The 20,108-nt window shown below is 46.1% G+C and overlaps 1 protein-coding gene across 1 annotated transcript in view; it reads right to left on the bottom strand.

Moving 5' to 3' along the window:
* Window positions 1-19,784, bottom strand: part of LOC141055955 (uncharacterized) — a 134,184-nt gene extending 114,400 nt beyond the window's left edge. Inside the window, exon 1 of the mRNA XM_073552651.1 lies at window positions 19,704-19,784. The gene's annotated coding sequence lies outside the window, so the exon portion shown is untranslated. The remainder of the gene's footprint in view (window positions 1-19,703) is intronic.
* Between the last annotated feature and the right edge of the window lie 324 nt (window positions 19,785-20,108).

The following is a 20,108-nucleotide window of genomic DNA, read 5'->3' as shown; positions in this document are numbered from 1 at the left end:
GGCATCCAGGTACACATGAAATTGGCCATTTTCTGCGCTAAACTTTCCCAATTTTTCATACTTCTAATGCAGTAATGCAATTCATTTTTCATATTTCATGTTTGCATGTTATGACGCTACAGTGTGCTTCCTATTTTGTTGGAGTGTATATGAGTTGGTGACTCTAGGTTAAGCACCTCTTCACACTATGCTTATTTTTGGATGTGACGGTCAGTTTTTGAAGTCTGTAATCACTGAAAGCCAGACCTACTTTGTTCATTCGTTCATCGATAAATTAAAATCCTATCAACCAATCTCAATTTACATTACACAATTTAAAAAAAAAAAAGAATCTCTCTCTCTCTCTTAAGGTCCCGTCACACTAAGCGATATCGCTAGCAATATCGCTGCTACGTCACTGGTTTTGTGCAATATTGCTAGCGATATCGCTATGTCTGATACTTACCTCCGACAGGCTCCCCCGCTGGTTATTGCTGATCGCGCGAGAACGTCCTGGGCCGTTTCTCGTCATCAGCTTCCTGGGCTTCCTGCTGTGGAGATGAGCGACGCGTGGACGCGGGCGGGAGGACGTCAGGATCGCCTCGTCTTACAGGTAAGTAGTGACCCCCGACCGCTGCTATGTCGCTGATCAGATCTGCCTGTGTGGCAGCTCACTAGCGACCACTTAGCGATGCACCAGCGATCCATATTGTTGTCGGGATCGCTGCTGCTTCTCTTAGTGTTACAGGCCCTTTACAGTTTAGGTTCGCTCATCTCTAGTCAGGAATAAAAGAGATAACACGAATAGCCATGACAAATCCAAGGTCCAACAACGAAAACAGAAAATCGGACACAGAGCATTCACATCACTGAGCAAAGCTACAGCTGACAATAGTATGCTCCTAGCTAGCCATCTAAATAGCTAGCAAATTAACCAGAATGGGAACCACCTGGAAAAAGACGCAGGCTACGCCAGATTGAGCAGCAGGGCTGTCAATAAAAATGCTGACAGCCCAGCATTCCCCAGCCTCAGATGAGATGACTGGGCTGACACTCAAAATACTGATAGTGCAGTATACTCCAAATCCTAGGGTGGCTGAGCGGTCACTCACAGCCAAAGCATTCTAGAATTCTTGTCCAGAGTTGGTAATTCAGATTAGATGTTTACTACTTTGAAAAGCATGGTTGAGCAGGATGCATGGACTTTGCCTTCTGTATTAGAAAGGGATAGGTCTTGTTGCTGTGTTCTAGGAGAACCTTTATCAGGGCTCAATGATAACTGGTTGGGTAAGGGTATGTGCAAAAGGACAAAAAGAAAAATTGCTGCTTCTACCACCACAACCAATTACAAGGAACAATAGGATCAAACAAAATATATCCATGTTGTACCATGCTCAGCTTGATACTTGTAAATGATAGAGAAAATTCAGAAGAATGCAAGAGGAGCGGCACCCACTACTAGCAATTTCAGTAAAACACATAATTTCCGTCGCAGGGTTGTAGATAGAGACATCAGTGAAATGAGCTAATCTCACTGATTCTCTGTCTACAAACCTATGACCAAAATAAAGTGTGTTTTACTCAAACTGTTAGTAGTGGGTGCCGCTCCTCTTGGTTTCTTCTGAAGTTTCAAGGATATGTGCTCATGGTGTATTTTTGAGGCTGTCAAACCAGCATATTTTTTAACAGGGCTGTGGAGTCGGAAAGCCAAACCACAGACTCCAACTGTATAGCACTAGTCACTACTGAGCATGTCCATAAAATGCACAACGGATTCATCTCAACTAAAAGCCCAGATTCTTAGATCAGGAACATAATAGACATTTATAGGACATTTCATTACTTTCCGAAATTCTTATGAAAACATTTATAGTACATCCTGCATTGAACCAGGGCTGTGGAGTCGGTAAGCCAAACCTCCGACTCCAACTCTGACTCCTCAATTTCCATGACACTGACTCCATCTCCCTCATAGATGGCTCATGTTTAAGTGATAAATTTACTGCAGTAAAATGGCAACATCAGGCTTTTAATCATTATTATGATACAATAATAAAGCCATATAGATAGAACATAAAATATATTTATTGGAATACAGCTTTAGAACAAAAAAAACTTTTGCATATTTACAATTTATTATACACTATGCAGTAAGTGGGAAAAAAACAGTTTTCAACAAAAACGCACTGAATGACATTTAGTAGAGTTGAGCGAAACGGGTCGAAAAAATTCAAAAGTCGCCGACTTTTGGCAAAGTCGGGTTTCATGAAACGAAACCCGACCCTAGGATGAGGTCGGCCACGAGGTCGGCGACTTACGCGACAAAGTCGCGTTTCAAAAGTTTGTTTTGCGCTCTTTTTCAGCCAATCAGGATCCACGGACACTGTGGGCAACGTGATGACCTAGGCACGGGTCACCACCATCTTTCAGAAGGGCATGCAAGTGATTGGCTTGCTTTGGTGGGCGTCACAGGGGGTATAAAAGGGCGTGCACGCCGACCGCCATCTTACTTCTGCCGATCTTAGTATAGGGAGAGGTTGCTGCTGATTCTGTAGGGAGAGCGTTAGGCAGGGAAGAAGACAAAAAAACTGCTTCTGCTGCTAGCGATTTGGCCTGCACAACACACAAGTCACTGTGTGTGCAGTGCAAGGGGAGGCTATATTGTGGTGTATCAGTGGTGTTGGTTGTTGGGCTGCCTTTTAAGGCTTCCTGACACGCTGGCATTGCTGTTTACCCACTGCTCCGCAAACTGCTTTTTTAAAAGCAATCCAATCTCCCTTATCCTCTAGTCACTTTTGTCACAGCTGTGCCATCGAGCCTGTCACATAGCACTCAGATATCAGTGGGCCTCACACAATCCACAAGTGTCCAGTGTCCAAAAGTGTGCGCAGAGATTCAAAATCTCTATTATCCTCTCGTCACTTTGGTCACAGGCAGCTGTGCCATCGAGCGTGTCACATAGCGCTCAGATATCAGTGGGCCTCACACAATCCACAAGTGTCCAGTGTCCAAAAGTGTGCGCAGAGATTCAAAATCTCCATTATCCTCTCGTCACTTTGGTCACAGGCAGCTGTGCCATCGAGCGTGTCACATAGCGCTCAGATATCAGTGGGCCTCACACAATCCACAAGTGTCCAGTGTCCAAAAGTGTGCGCAGAGATTCAAAATCTCCATTATCCTCTCGTCACTTTGGTCACAGGCAGCTGTGCCATCGAGCCTGTCACATAGCGCTCAGATATCAGTGGGCCTCACACAATCCAAAAGTGTCCACTGTCCACAAGTGTGTGCAGAAATTCTAAATCTCCCCTGTCCTATAGACACCTTGTACCTTGTTTTACATTACTATATAGTTTGTTGGATTTTGTCTACATTTCTACCAAAAATGAGGAAGGCTGGTGGAAGAGGCCGTGGAATTGGGCGGGGGTTGGCAGCTGGTAATGATGGTGTTGGTGGTGGATCTGATGGTAGTGGCAAGAGCAAAATAGGACCGAATGCAGGAGGTGCTGACCCTGCGTCATCGTCTGGCTACATAAGGCCTCGAACGCTTAGTTTTCTAGGAGTTGGCAAACCGCTTTTAAAGGCAGAGCATCAGGAAAAAGTTTTGTCTTACATTGCTGACTCAGCCTCCAGCTCTATCGCCTCCTCTTCTTCAGTTGTAAAAAGTAAAAGCACTGAGTCGTCATTGGAGGCTCATGTTCATGAACCACACCTTTCCTTGTGTCCTTCACCCCAACCAAGATTGAAGGATGACGCAGGCCATACTACTGATTACTCCATGGAGCTGTTTTCACATACCATGCCTGGATTATCAAGTGAAATGGTGAATTACCCAGGCCAAGATGAATCTGACATGGAGTGCACTGATGCACAGCCGCTGATGGATGATTCTGCTGGTACATTCACTCAGAGCACTACATTGTCCTCGCAGTGTACAGAGCCAGATTTTGACCCTGATGAGACTCAGGTGCCCCTTCCCGCACACTATACCACCATACACGGTGACACAGAGAAAGGTGCACATGACATAGAAGAGGAGGTGATGGATGACCCAGTTGTTGACCCAGATTGGCATCCATTGGGGGAAGAGGGTGCTGCTTCCAATAGCTCAGATGAGGAGCATCCACAGCAGACATCGACATCGCAACAGCTGTTATCTGGCAGGCCCGGAGCACTCCAAAGACAGGTTCCAAACATCAAAAGAGTTGCTGGACAGCTTGTCCAGAGGGTCAAAAGATCACAGCGTGCTAGGCCGCAAAATGTCTGCCAAAGTAGGAAGAGTGCAGTGTGGCACTTTTTTGAACAAAATCCTCATGATCAGGCCAAGGTTATCTGTAAGTAGTGCGCAAAGACCTTTAGCCGAGGGAAAAATCTGAAAAATTTGAATACCAGTTGCATGCTTAGACATTTAACCAGCATGCACTTGCAAGCGTGGACACAACACCAAACCTCAAGTGCCACATGTGCAACTGATCACAACGAAGGTAGTCAGCAACGCTACATTGTTTCCCCCACTGTAAGCCCACCGGTTAGCACAGCAGCAAATGTTGAGGTGTCGTTGCAAGACCACAGCAGTCAGGGAATCCCACTGTTATATCAACGAAAGACTGATTCCAGGCCATCAGAAAGAACACCAACTCCATCACCATCATCAACCCTCTCTCAGTCCGCCCTGTCCACCGCTACTTCCACCATATGCAGCTCTCAAGTCCAGCTCACCCTCCCAGACACTATGAGTAGGTCAAGAAAGTACTCAGTCTCTCATCCGCGTACACTGGGTTTGAACGCCCACATTGCCAAACTAATCTCGTTTGAGATGATGCCCTTTCGGTTGGTGGAAAGCACAGCTTTCCGTGAACTCATGGCCTATGCAGTACCACGCTATGACCTACCCAGTCGCCACTTCTTCTCTCGCAAAGCCATCCCAGCCCTCCACCATCATGTGAAAGACCGCATTGTCCATGCACTCAAGCAGTCAGTGAGCGGAAAGGTGCACCTCACAACTGATGCATGGTCCAGTCGGCATGGCCAGGGCCGTTACGTGTCCATCACTGCGCACTGGGTTAATGTGGTGGATGCAGGGTCCACAGGGGACAGCGGTGGTGGGACAGTGCTGCCTAGCCCACGGTATAGGAAACAGTTGGCTGTAGGCGTTCGACCCTCCTCCTCCTCCTCCTCCTCCAGAAGCGAAAGCTCGTCCACAGAGCGCAGTCGTACGAGCACTCCATCTGCAGCTGCCACTGTTGCACACGATGTGTCCCTTTATCGAGCAGCTAGTGGAAAGCGTCAGCAGGCTGTGTTGCAGATGATGTGTTTGGGCGACAGACACACCGCCGAGGTGCTGGCCGAGTACTTGAAGCGACAAACTGAGTCATGGCTGGGCAGTGTACATCTTGAGGCAGGCAAGGTAGTTAGTGATAACGGCCGTAATTTTGTGGCAGCCATAGCCCTTTCAAAACTCAGCCACATACCTTGCTTGGCTCACACCTTGAACCTGGTGGTGCAGTGCTTCCTCAAAAATTATCCGGAGTTAACAGCCCTGCTCCAGAAGGTGCGAAGACTGTGCGTGCACATCCGCCGGTCGCCTGTACACTCCGTTCGTATGCAGAAGCTGCAGCGATTGCTCCACCTTCCCAACCACCGCCTCATTATCGACATTGCAACAAGGTGGAACTCCACCCTGCACATGGTGGAGCGGCTGTGCGAGCAGAGGCAGGCCATAATGCATTTGTGGGAGGATACACGGCCAGGCACTTTGAGAGCAGACATGGAGTTGACAGGCGTGCAGTGGTCGAAGCTGAAAGACCTTTGTAAAGTCCTTCAGTGTTTTGAGGAATGCACACGGCTGGTAAGCGCAGACGACGCCATCCTAAGCATGAGCATCCCACTTATGCGTCTGCTCATGCAAACTTTGACGCACCTTAAGGAGCAGGCGTCTGCAGCCAATGTTGATGAGGAGGAAGAGGAGGAGGGAATCCTTGATGACATTCAGCCATTGTCTGCTCAGGGACCTCTCCTGGACGAGGTGGAGGAAGAAGAGGAGGAGGAGGAGGAGGATGATCGGGATGATTACTTAGGGGAGGAGGATGCATCTCGTGGGGCAAGTGAAAATGTTGGCATGGCAAGGTCTGGTACAGGGTTTGTGCGTGACTGGAGGGATGTGGATTTGCCAGAAAGTGCTCCTCCACCCAGCACTCGCAGTGCATCATTGACACCGGGAACATTGGCCCACATGTCAGATTATGCCTTGCGGATCCTAAAAAGGGACCCCCGCATTGCCAAAATGATGAACGATGACGACTACTGGTTGGCCAGCATCCTGGATCCACGCTATAAAGGCAAATTACAAAACATCATGCCACAGGAGAACCTTGATCTAATATTGGCTAATAAACAAGCAACTCTGGTAAATCGGTTGCTTGAGGCATTCCCAGCACACAGCAGCGGTGATGGTTCTCACACGAGCCGTACGGGCCGGGGGCAGCTTGGCAGAGGTGTTCGTGGTGCACACAGCAGAAGTGGCGTTGGAGACAGGGGTTTCATGACAATGTTGTGGACTGATTTTTCAAATACCGCTCACACAACTGGTAATACTGCATCGATGGAAAGTGACAGGAGACAGCAGTTGTCAACTATGGTTACAAACTACTTTTCCTCCCATATCGATGTTCTCCCACACAGGTCATTCCCCTTTGACTATTGGGCCGCTAAACTGGACACCTGGCCTGAATTGGCCCAATATGCCTTACAGGAGCTCGCTTGCCCAGCTGCAAGTGTGCTATCGGAAAGAGTCTTCAGTGCAGCTGGATCAATCCTGACAGAAAAAAGGACCCGTCTGTCAACCCAAAATGTGGATGATCTAACCTTCATTAAAATGAACCACGCATGGGTTTCCAAGGATTTTGTCCCACCTTCCCCTGATGACACATAGGGTGACAGAAAAATGGCTTGCTTTGGTCCACCTCTTCCTGGTACTTCACCTATTTCGCCTTTTGCATCAGCTGAATGTCCAACATCAACATATGCCACTTTCTAAAACTCCCTAACTGTGCTGCCTCCCCCCCATGGCCGGGGTCACCACCTACCGCACGACACCGTGCGAGTGCCGTTGCCCTGGACAGGTGGGTAGGCCGACTCTTGGGCGCGGGCACTGGCACAGGGTCCCTCATAGTGCAATCAAGTGTCTCTGACGGTGGTGGTGCACACCCGCCGTCAGACACACCGCTGTACTATGAGGGGCCCAGTTCCAGTACCGACGCCCACGAGTGGGCCCCCCTTGCTTGGGCAGGGCCCCAGCATTTGCAATCTTTACCTCTCCCTGCTCCTCCGCTGTGTAATCTGGGCCGTCAAATCCATACTGTGCCTGACACAGTCTGAGCCTGCCTCCTGAGACATATATTTTGAATGTGTACGCTATCCATACATGTTATCCGGGGATACGGTACCCTTTCTAACCTTTGTGCAATCACGTGCAATCCATACTGTGCCTGACACCGTCTGAGCCTGCCTCCTGAGACATATATTTTGAATGTGTACGCTATCCATACATGTTATCCAGGGATACGGTACCCTTTCTAACCTTTGTGCAATCACGTGCAATCCATACTGGGCCTAACACCGTCTGAGCCTGCCTCCTGAGACATATATTTTGAATGTGTACGCTATCCATACATGTTATCCGGGGATACGGTACCCTTTCTAACCTTTGTGCAATCACGTGCAATCCATACTGGGCCTAACACCGTCTGAGCCTGCCTCCTGATACATATATTTTGAATGTGTACGCTATCCATACATGTTATCCGGGGATACGGTACCCTTTCTAACCTTTGTGCAATCACGTGCAATCCATACTGTGCCTGACACTGTCTGAGCCTGCCTCCTGAGACATATATTTTGAATGTGTACGCTATCCATACATGTTATCCAGGGATACGGTACCCTTTCTAACCTTTGTGCAATCACGTGCAATCCATACTGGGCCTAACACCGTCTGAGCCTGCCTCCTGAGACATATATTTTGAATGTGTACGCTATCCATACATGTTATCTGGGGATACGGTACCCTTTCTAACCTTTGTGCAATCACGTGCAATCCATACTGTGCCTGACACCGTCTGAGCCTGCCTCCTGAGACATATATTTTGAATGTGTACGCTATCCATACATGTTATCCAGGGATACGGTACCCTTTCTAACCTTTGTGCAATCACGTGCAATCCATACTGGGCCTGACACCGTCTGAGCCTGCCTCCTGAGACATATATTTTGAATGTGTACGCTATCCATACATGTTATCCAGGGATACGGTACCCTTTCTAACCTTTGTGCAATCACGTGCAATCCATACTGGGCGTGAGAACGGCTGGCGAGCTGTTAAGCAAGCTACAGCACCTGTCCAGACAAGTACAGGGATTCCCTAGCGAGGAGACTTATTTGATTGTTTTCAATGTTGGGACAGCAATTTTTGGGGAGCACTATACTCTGGAGAATGATAGATGGGGCCCACCATACACTGGAACATTCCAAAGGTGGACATCAGACACTGGAGCAGCATTTACAGGGCCCATTATACACTAGAGCATTATAAATGGGGCCCATTATGTTTGGAGCATTATTTGGGCCCATAAGACAGTGGAGCTTCATCCATGGGGACCAACATATACTGTAGCATTATGTGGAGCTCATCATATACTGTTTCAAACATTATATGGGACCAATGATTCTGTATGGAGAAATAGATGGGCCTCGTCATGAGATGTAAAAAGTGAGGTATTTTTCATTGTACTATACCGCTATTTCTCTGCCGTATCGGAGCATGATGAGTTGTGGTATGTGTTAAAGGGGCGCTCTTTCGCCCAGGGCACATGAAAACCTGCAGCTAGCCCTCCCCCCCCACAACTTTAGCCAAATAACCCCCATTTCTCAGTGCGTAACTTGTATTATGAAGTTAATTAAGGTTGACAAGCTTAAGTAAGAAGAATTGATGCGTTTGGCATTCAAATGGGCACTGTAGGTGTGTTTCCTGTCCTCCTCTCACTGCCGACTTTTATTCCCCATTGACTTACATTGGGTTTCGTGTTTCGGGACGACCCCGATTTTTCCCTATAATCGGACGATCTTGCTCGACCCGACTTTTGGAAAAGTCGGGTTTCACGAAACGAAACGCGACCCTAAAAAACCAAAAGTCGCTCAACTCTAACATTTAGTCTATGAATTCAGTCTATGAATTTGTTCTGAGAAATAATCCATTTTTTATGAGAGTGGAATCTTTTTCCCTATGGCAACGCTTTGCCTGCTCCATGACGATCAAATACTTTTCAAAATCAAACTCCTCATCTGATGAGGATGAAGAAACGGCAGCAACAGCACAGGCAGGACCCGAGTCCTCTTGCTCTTGGCCGTCCTCTAGCCCACTCATCCTAACTGCTACCTCAGTAAGAGGTTCTTTTCCTTTAGTAAGCTGTTGATCATCCAGCAATATGATGACTCGGGTCCACATAAACAGCTGCCCGAAGAATTTTATTTTCTAATAGCAGTGTCTCTCTTCGTTTCATTGAAGCAGTAATGCCATCTGTGATTAAACCTCCTCTTTGGGACAGGCAAAACAAGTTCTTCCACTACTTTATAAAAATGCCAGGAGTTAAATCCTCAGCTTGTAACTTTTTAGTCACTGTAAATGGGTGATGAAGCAATTCCATCAATTCAGCCACCTGTGTCCATTGACCTTCATGTAGTGTTACCTGAGGGTTGGCCATATGTACAAGGAAGGGTTTCAGCTCAAGTAGTCGCTTAGTCATTAAATAGGTGCTGCCACACCAAGTGGCTTGGACCACAATTGCCCCTTTTCCAGCACGTCTCTTCAAGATGGAATCAATTTTAGGGGTTCTGGCAGCAATAGCCAATTTCCTCACTTTGCTAATCAGGGTTCCAGCATGTCCCTCTTGCAGATGGTCTCTTATTTCCAGCTGCAGTGTGTGCACAACACAGCACATGTGATGACTAGGAAAGAGGTGTGAAGTAGCTTCAACAAGATCATCTAATTGTAAAGAATCATTTTGCTGTTCTTCTGTAGTAATATCTGTTTGTTCCTCCGTTATGGGAACAGGACTGTGGCCTTCCATCTCCAACATCCTGAATGTGAAGTGATCTTCTAACTGCTGTTCACCTTCACCATTCTCATTCATTCATTTAATGGTACTTATCATGTTTGAAGCATTATCAGTTATGATAGCAAGAATCTGTTCTTTTGTGAGCTCATAATATTGCAGAACTTTATCCACTAAGGTCTGGAGAAACTGGCTGCTGTGATGAGCTTTAGTATCTTTGACTGCCAGTGTCTAAGTAACAATTTTTTTTGTTGTCACAAACATATCGAAAGTTGATAGCAAATAGTTCACTCTGCGACGTGTAAAAGCATCCATTTGAGAGTCTTTTTAAGATCTTCTTTTTGGTTAAGGGCTTCTTCAATCACTACTTTTCTAATAATTTTCTCTTTCCAGAGAAACACCAAGTTTGTGGGCCATTTCTCCATTAAGAGCTGTAAAAGCTGGTCGTGTATATAATGATAATGGTACACTGTCTTTCACATCAAGCTGGATGAGCTGTCTTTTAAACATATCTGCTGTCATTAATACAGTAAATTTGTCACTTACAAAGTATCTTGTAACTGATGTTTGAGATGCACTTTCCTCTTTTGTCTGGCAGGAAGTGCTGGGCTCTGGTTTCTTCGTACTGCTGTGATCTTTTTCAATCAATCACAGCTTTGTAAACTTCTGGGTGGCAGCGTTGTAAATGTCTTTTTAGATTGGAAGCTCTTGAAGGAACACTTTTATCACTGCCTGAGTATGCACTGATTTTGGCATCACAGCATTTGTTTTCATCTGGTTCACTTATACACTGACACAAAATGTTTTTGTGAGTGATGTGGTACAGCAAAGGGTGTTTTACTGGATGGGAGATATATTTCTCCCAGCAGATTAATGTTTGGCCGGGTTTTTCCCTAAAGACAGGACCTGCGATGATGTCAGGGTCACGTGATCAGCCCATGTGATGTCTATCCCACTGGTGGGAGGGGTTGGGCCCTATGTAATGGAGGTTGGTAATTGCCACAGAGTGTGTGTGTTTCTGGAAGCTACAGGAACTCGGCTGGACTCAGCCTGAAACTCATATACAGGATCCCCATGCTGCAGGACTGTAGCAGCAAGCCTCGGAAGAACCCGGGGAATGGCACCTGGCGGATGTCGCAGGACCTGGCAGCCGCTTTGTTAAGCCCGTCCCGTGCAAGGGGTGAATCTGGGACCAGTGGTTCTCCAAGCTGGAGTATGTGTATGGTTTCTTCCTTATGTTCTGTTAACCGGCTGGTTGCTAAGTGATATTAAACCACTGAAACTGGACTTTATGCCTGTGTGTTGCCTCGTTACTGCCGCCCTACCATTACCTACCAGAGCGAATCCCTACAATTGGTGAAGAAAGCGGGCAGAAGCAGTGAGGCCAGGCCGGTTTTCTTATTTTTTGATTTGCACTATGTCCTGGGTGAAACGAGTGGCAGAGACCAAGGCGGGGAACTTTACAGAAATGGAGGCCACAGTAAAAACGCTCATAGAGGACATGCGACAGCAGCAGCAGGCTATGCAGCAGGCTACACAGCAGCAGCAGGCTATGCAGCAGCAACAGGAGGCCATGCAACAGCAGGCTATGCAGCAGCAAGAAACCAATCAGCTGATGACACAGCATATCACGACAGCGCAGACAAAGGAGCTGACCGGGGAATCCATGAGGTCCGGAAAGCGGTTCGTACAGCGATTCCCAAGATGGAGAAATCGGACGATGTGGAGGCGTACCTGGAGATGTTCGAAGGAGTCGATGAGAGAGAGAGAAGCTACCCCGGGACCATTGGGCGGATATCCTCGCTCCGTTTCTGACCCCAGGACCTTTGAAAGCATATCAGGACCTACCCATAGAGCAAAGGGCGGACTACACGGTCAAGGGTGAGATACTGGCACGTCTTGGGGTAAATGTGTGAGTGCGGGCCCAGCGGGTACGCCAGTGGGAGTTTACCCCCTCCAAGCCGGCCCGGTCCCAGTACTACGACCTGTTGCACCTGTTACAAAAGTGGTTGCAGCCTGAGGTGTTGTCCCCCACAGCCATGCTGGACCGCATAGTGACTGATAAATTTTGGAGGGCTTTGCCCCACTCCCTCAAGACATGGGTCGGACAGGCATGCCCTCCTAATGCCATTCAGATGATAGACCTCATAGAAAGGTATGGGGCTACCAAAGAGCTACAGGGAGGGACCCCCCGGAAGGTAACAGGAAGGTTCCCTAAGTCCCCACCCCTGGTTCAGCTAGCGGAGCCCAAGAAGGCCGCTCAGGACTTGTCTGGGGAAGTAAGGAGCCCCATAATCTGCTGGCAGTGCCAGGAACCAGGTCATAGGAGAGCTGATTGCCCCCACCTGACTGAGCCCATGGACACAAATTTTGGGTACCACCAGTCCCACTATGCCGAACCGATGTGTGCAATGGGTACCCCGAAAGGTCCCAATATGGAACATTTATGTCGGGTTGAAGTGGAGGGTACCCCGGCTGTGGCCCTATTGGACTCAGGGAGTCTGGTAACCCTGGTACGAGCCAGCTGGATACACACCAGCGAGTATACGGGTCGGAAAATTGGGGTGTTGTGTATACATGGAGACTTAAAAGACTATCCCACCGCACTAGTGGTAATCAGCACCCCAGCGGGGAGGCGGTGCCACGAGGTGGGGGTTGTGACTAATTTACATTATGAAGTGATAATTGGACGAGACTTTCCGTTGTTTTCTGTGCTGTGGCTGTCTGTTGTCCCACCCACTGAGCATCTGCCGGCACCAGAGGCAACCAGGTTATTCTCCAGAAGTGGGGCATGAACCTGGTGGCCCGGAGGAAGAAGTGCTGGCTGTAGAAATAACCATCCCTTCGGTGGAGGAGGGGGAGAATACTCCCAGGGAAGTATTGGCTGGATAGGTGGAAGACTTGCCGCCGGGACCTGAGTTGTCAGACTTGAATGTGTCAGGTGACAATTTTGGTACAGCGCAACTCCGAGACCTTACTTTAGCCTGGGCCAGAGAAAATGTACTGTTTGTCAAGGGGAACCCCAACAACCTGGGGCAGATACAGTGTTGCTACACTTTGAGCTGAACCAGGATTTGTTGTACAGAGTGGAGAAAATACGGGGGGAAATGGTAGAACAATTACTGGTACCGCAGATGTATCAGAGGCTGGTAATGGATTTAGCGCATGCGCATGTACTTGGGGGGCAGTTGAGCTAAAAGAAAACCCTCAACCAAATTCTGCAGCAATTTTACTGACCAGGGGTCCACAAAGAAGTTAAACGGTATTGTAGCTCCTGTCCAGTATGCCAGGTAACCAGTCCCCAGCCTCACTTTTGGAGCCCTTTGGTGCCTTTGCCAATTATAGAGGTGCCCTTCGAGAGAGTGGCCATGGATCTGGTGGGGCCTCTCAATAAGTCGGCAAGGGGACACCAGCACATTCTTGTAGTTCTAGATTATGTTACCCGATATCCTGAGGCCATTCCTCTGCGCCACACATCAGCTAAACTTATAGCAAAGGAACTCAATGACATTTCAAAGTTTGACGCCTACCCCATGCCCCGGGTTGACGAGTTGATAGAGCGCTTTGGGCAAGCACGGTATTTTACAACTCTGGACCTCACAAAAGGTTATTGGCAGGTACCCCTAACAGAGGCGGTGAAGGAAAAAACGACTTTTGTAACACCTGAGGGGCTGTTCCAGTATAAGGTGCTACCCTTTGGGTTGCATGGCGCTCCAGCAACGTTCCAGCGGTTAATGGATATTGTGCTCCGTCCCCATCGCCGCTATGCCTCAGCCTATCTAGACGATATCATTGTCTACAGCACCGACTAGGAAAGCCACTTAGCAAAAGTGCAGGCAGTGATAGACTCTCTGCGACAAGCAGGGCTAACTGCCAATCCAAAGAAGTGTTCCATACGGTTGGAAGAAGCCCGGTACTTGGGTTAGGTCATTGGGAGAGGAGTTCTCAAGCCCCAAGTAAACAAAGTAGAGGCAATCCAGAACTGGCCCCGTCCCCTCACAACAAAACAGGTAAAAGCCTTTTTAGGTTTGGTGGGATATTATAGGGGGTTCATTCCCAACCCTGTCCGCGCCTTTAACAGATTGCTTAAACGGGAAAAAATCTGTGATGGTCGACTGGAATGATCAGTTAGAAGAGGCCTTTACAAAGTTAAAATGGGCACTGTGTGGTACTCCAATCCTGATCACTCCAAATTTCAAAAGAGTTTGTTGTGCAGACTGATGCCTCTGAGATAGAGTTCGGTGCCGTGCTGTCTCAGGAGCCAGAAATTTACCCCAGCTGAAACCCGATACAGTATTTTGGAGAGGGAGTGCCTGGCCATCAAGTGGGCGCTAGAGTCATTGCGCTACTATTTGCTGGGGAGAACATTTCGGTTGGTGACAGATCATTCTCCTCTTACGTGGATTAGTTAAGATAAGGAGCGGAATGCCCAAGTCACCAGCTGATTCCTGTCCCTGCAAAATTTTAAGTTTTCAGTGGAACATCGCGCAGGCAGACTACAGGGGAATGCAGATGCCCTGTCCAGAGTTCACTGTATGTCATGTGTCCACCCCCTTAGGGTTGAACATAGGGGGGGAGGTATGTGGTACAGCAAAGGGTGTTTTACTGGATGGGAGATATATTTCTCCCAGCAGATTAATGTTTGGCCGGGTTTTTCCCTAAAGACAGGACCTGCGATGATGTCAGGGTCACGTGATCAGCCCATGTGATGTCTATCCCACTGGTGGGAGGGGTTGGGCCCTATGTAATGGAGGTTGGTAATTGCCACAGAGTGTGTGTGTTTCTGGAAGCTACAGGAACTCGGCTGGACTCAGCCTGAAACTCATATACAGGATCCCCATGCTGCAGGACTGTAGCAGCAAGACTCGGAAGAACCCTGGGAATGGCACCTGGCGGATGCCGCAGGACCTGGCAGCCGCTTAGTTAAGCCCGTCCCGTGCAAGGGGTGAGTCTGGGACCAGTGGTTCTCCAAGCTGGAGTATGTGTATGGTTTCTTTCTTATTTTCTGCTAACCGGCTGGTTACTAAGTGATATTAAACCACTGAAACTGGACTTTATGCCTGTGTGTTGCCTCGTTACTGCCGCCCTGCCATTACCTACCAGAGCGAATCCCTACAGTGACTATGAAATGCTTAACCCCTTCACCCCCAAGGGTGGTTTGCACGTTCATGACCGGGCCAATTTTTACAATTCTGACCACTGTACCTTTATGAGGTCATAACTCTGGAACGCTTCCATGGATCCCGGTGATTCTGACATTGTTTTCTCGTGACATATTGTACTTCATGTTAGTGGTAAAATTTCATTCAAATAACTTGCGTTTATTTGTGAAAAAAACGGAAATTTGGCAAAAATTTTGAAAATTTCGCAATTTTCCAACTTTGAATTTTTATTCCCTTAAATCACAGAGATACGGCACACAAAAAACTTGATAACTAACATTTCCCACATGTTTACTTTACATCAGCACAAATTTGGAACAAAAATTTTTTTTGTTAGGAAGTTATAAGGGTTAAAAGTTGACCAGCGATTTCTCATTTTTACAACACCATTTTATTTTTAGGACCACATCACATTTGAAGCCACTTTGAGGGGTCTATATGATAGAAAATACCCAAAAGTGACACCATTCTAAAAACTGCACCCCTTAAGGTGCTCAAAACCACATTCAAGAAGTTTATTAACCCTTTAGGTGTGTCACAGGAATTTTTTTGAATATTTAAAAAAAAAAAAAAATGAACATCTAACTTTTTTTCACAAAAAAAATACTTCAGGTTCAATTTTTTTTATTTTACCAAGGGTAACAGGAGAAATTGGACTGCAAAAGTTATTGTGCAATTTGTCCTGAGTACGCTGATACCTGATTTGTGGGGGGGGAACGACTGTTTCGGCGCATGGCAGAGCTCAGAATGGAAGGAGCGCCGTTTGACTTTTTCAATGCAAAATTGGCTGGAATTCAGATCAGACGCCATGTCACGTTTGGAGAGTCCCTGATGTACCTAAACAGTGGAAACCCCCTACAAGTGACCCCATTTTGGAAACTAGACCCCCCAAGGAACTTATCTAGATGTGTGGTGAGAACTTTGAACCCCCAAGGGCTTCACAGAAGTTTATAACATACAGCCGTACAATTAAAAAATCATATTTTTTCCACAAAAATGATCTTTTCACCCTCAATTCTTATTTTTCCAAGGGTAACAGGACCCTAAAAGTTATTGTGCAATTTGTCCTGAGTACGCTGATACCCCACATGTGGGGGTAAACCACTATTTGGGAGCATGGCAGAGCTCGGAAGGGAAGCAGCGCCATTTGACGTTTTTGGCTGGAATTGAGATCGGACACCATGTCGCGATTGGAAAACCCCTGATGTACCAAAACAATGGAAACCCCCCACAAATGACACCATTTTGGAAACTAGACCCCCTAAGGAACTTATCTAGATGTGTGGTGAGCACTTTGAACCCCCCCAGTGCTTAACAGAAGTTTATAACGCCTGGGCATGAAATTAAAAAAATTCGTATTTTTTCCACAAAAATGATCTTTTAGTCACCATTTTTTTATTTTCCCAAGGGTAACCGGAGAAATTGAACCCCAAAAGTTGTTGTCCAATTTGTCCTAAGTACGCTGACACCCAATATGTGGGAAAAAACTACTGTATGGACACACGTCAGGGCTCGGAAGGGAAGTAGTGACGTTTTGGAATGCAGACATTGATGGAATGGTCTGCGGGTGTCATGTTGCCTTTGGAGAGCCCCTAATGTACCTAAACAGTGGAAACCCCCCACAAATGACCCCATTTTGAAAACTAGACCCCCTAAGGAACTTATCTAGATGTGAGGTGAGCACTTTGAACCCCCAAGGGCTTCACAGAAGTTTATAATGCCAGGGCATGAAAATAAAAAAATCGTATTTTTTCCACAAACATGATCAATTAGTCCCCAATTTTTTTATTTTCCCAAGGGTAACAGGAGAAATTGAACCCCAGAAGTTGTTGTCCAATTTGTCCTGAGTACGTTGACACCCCATATGTGGGAGAAAACTACTGTATGGACACACGTCAGGGCTCGGAAGGGAAGTAGTGACGTTTTGGAATGCAGACATTGATGGAATGGTCTGCCGGTGTCATGTGCGTTTGGAGAGCCCCTAATGTACCTAAACTATTGAAACTCCCCACAAGTGACCCCATTTTGGACACTAGACCCCCCACGGAACTTATCTAGATGTGTGGTGAGCACTTTGAACCCCCAAGTGCTTCACAGAAGTTTATAACGCTCGGAAGTGAAAATAAAAAAATCATTTTTTTCCACAAAAATGATATTTTTACCCCAAAATTTTTATTTTCCTAAGGATAAAAGCAGAAATTGGACCCCAAAAATTGTTTTGCAATTTGTCCTGAGTAGGCTGATACCCTACATGTGGGGGTAAAACACTGTTTGGGTGCATGGCAGAGCTTGGAAGGGAAGGAGCACCATTTGACTTTTTCAACTCGGAATTGGCTGGAATTGAGATCAGACGCAATGTTGCATTTGGAGAGCACCTGATGTGCCCAAACAGTGGAAACCCCCAATTCTAACTCCAACCCGAACCCCAACACACCCCTAACCCTAATCTCAGCCCTAACCCTAGCCCTAACCCTAACGGAAATAAATACATTTTTTTTATTTTATTATTTTTCCCTAGCTAAGGGGGTGATAACGGGGGGTTTGATTTACTATTTATAGCGAGTTTTTATGTTTGGCAGCTGTCGCACGCTAAAAGACGCTTTTTATTGTAAAAATAGTTTTTGCATCACCACATATTGAGAGCTATAATTTTTCCGTATTTTGACCCACCGAGTCATGTGAGGTCTTATTTTTTGTGGGACGAGTTGACGTTTTTATTGGTACCATTTTCGGGCATGTGACATTTTTTGATCGCTTTTTATTCCGATTTTTGGGGCGCAGAATGAACAAAAACCAGCGTTTCATGAATTTCTTTTTGGGGAGTGCGTTTACACCGTTACGCGTGCGGTAAAATTGATGAAGCGGTTTTATTCTTCGGGTCAGTACGGTTACAGCGATACCTCATTTAGGTCTTTTTTTATGTTTTGTCGGTTTTATGCAATGAAAACTATTTTATATAAAAAATAATTATTTTTGCATCGCTTTATTCTGCAAGCTATAACTTTATTTTTTCGCTAATGATGCTGTGTGGCAGCTCGTTTTTTGCGGAACAAGATGACGTTTTCAGCGGTACCATGGATATTTATATGCGTCTTTTTGATCTCGCGTTATTACACTTTTTGTTTGGAGGTATGATAATAAATTATTTTTTGCTTCGTTTTTTATTTTTATTTTTTAAGGGGTTCGCTAAAGGGGTTAACTAATGGGACAGTTTTATAGGGCGGGTCGTTACGGACGCGGTGATACCTAATGTGTACTTTTATTGTTTGGTTTTTTTTTATTTCCAAAAAATGGATTTATTTGGGGGAATATATTTTTTTTCTCTAATTTATTTGGCGATTTTTTTTTAATTATTTTAACACTTTTTTTTATTTTTTTTTAACTTTATTAAGTAGTCCCAGGTGGGACATCACTGTCCTGTGACAGATCGCTGATCTGTCACATCACAGATCACTGTGACAGATCAGCAATCTGTCACAGGCATTGAAGAAGACTTCCTCTTGCCTGCGCTTTGCAGGCACTGAGGCAGCCAGCTTCCTGCAGGCCCCCGAAGGCCCCCCGTCGCCATCTTGGATTCGGGGGCCTGCAGGAAAGGAGCCCCCCGCAGCAGCGCTGCACATTGCGCTGCCGTGGGGGGCTCAGGGAAGCACGGAGAGAGCCCCCTCCCTGCCGATGCTTCCCTTTAACCCCCGGTAAACCGCGATCGTGTTTGACCGCCCCTGACACATTGTGCCGGGTGTCAGCTGTGATAATCAGCTGACACCCGGCCGCGATCAGCGGCGCTCACCGCGTGGGCGCCGCTGATCGCGGTAGACATACTATCCCGTCCATGGGCATAGGGGCCCGGGTCCCATGGACGGGATAGTACGTCTCATGTCAGAAAGGGGTTAAATACAGCTGACTTCATAAGATGCTTCTTAGACATTTTGTAATTATGTAAATTAGCTCTAAAAATAATTTTGTCCTGCAAAAAGAAATAAGGTATATTGAAATTCTTGCAATAATAGGGAATCATGCACTGTATAATTTAGAATAGAAGTAAAACAATCTTTGCATAAATCAATACGACATATAAGTATTAAGTTTGTAAAATATGTTGTTAGATAGCTTTACTTTGAACTTTCAATGTCAGGCTTGTCTCAGGGTAGAGTTCACTAAATGCTTCACATCATATTTCTTCACAGTCTATGAAGAGGGGAGGAGGGAGTATGTTTGTGCTTAATCATATTCCAGAATACACACACACAAATATATATGTCCTCATCAATCCTGTTACTGTATTTCCAAATTTGAGATGTTAGAATATAAGGGGAAAAACTGTTTTCTATGTATAGTGTATATAAGTAATCATATCCGCTAATTTCTCCAAACAGGAGCTAAGGGGAAAAACAAACTAAACTATTAAGATTTATGCACAGTTTATAGAAAGTTTATATATGCTTTAAGAAGTACTTACCTTAATTCTGCTTTCCTGTTCACTCTAGAAGTTTTGAGATTAATGCAGGCATTCCTTCCCTGTGTGTTTGTTATTTTTTCCCCTTATCTGTAGAGGAGGAGCTTCACTACTTATAATGAACATAAACTGCAGCATAAATTCATCTCAGCTAAAAGTCTGGACCTTAGATCAGGAATAGGACAGACATTTAATAACTTTACCAAATTCTTGTGAAAAAAATATTCCCCACAAACGGCATTGAACTACTGTACCCAATTTATTATATATTTTAGGAGTTGGAGTCAACCTATTTTATACCGACTCCATCTCCGACTCCACCAAAATGTGCTCCAACTCAGACTCCACAGCCCTGCATTGCAGTACTGTACCCAATTCATTATACTGCATAATTTAGGAATTGAAGTC

This window comes from Dendrobates tinctorius, unplaced genomic scaffold (assembly GCF_039654945.1).
Source record: "Dendrobates tinctorius isolate UK_male_01 unplaced genomic scaffold, ASM3965494v1 ptg000192l, whole genome shotgun sequence".
Classification (NCBI taxonomy): Eukaryota; Metazoa; Chordata; class Amphibia; order Anura; family Dendrobatidae; genus Dendrobates; species Dendrobates tinctorius.
The sequence above is the reverse complement of the archived record's forward strand: the minus strand, read 5'-3'. Positions and strand labels throughout refer to the sequence as shown.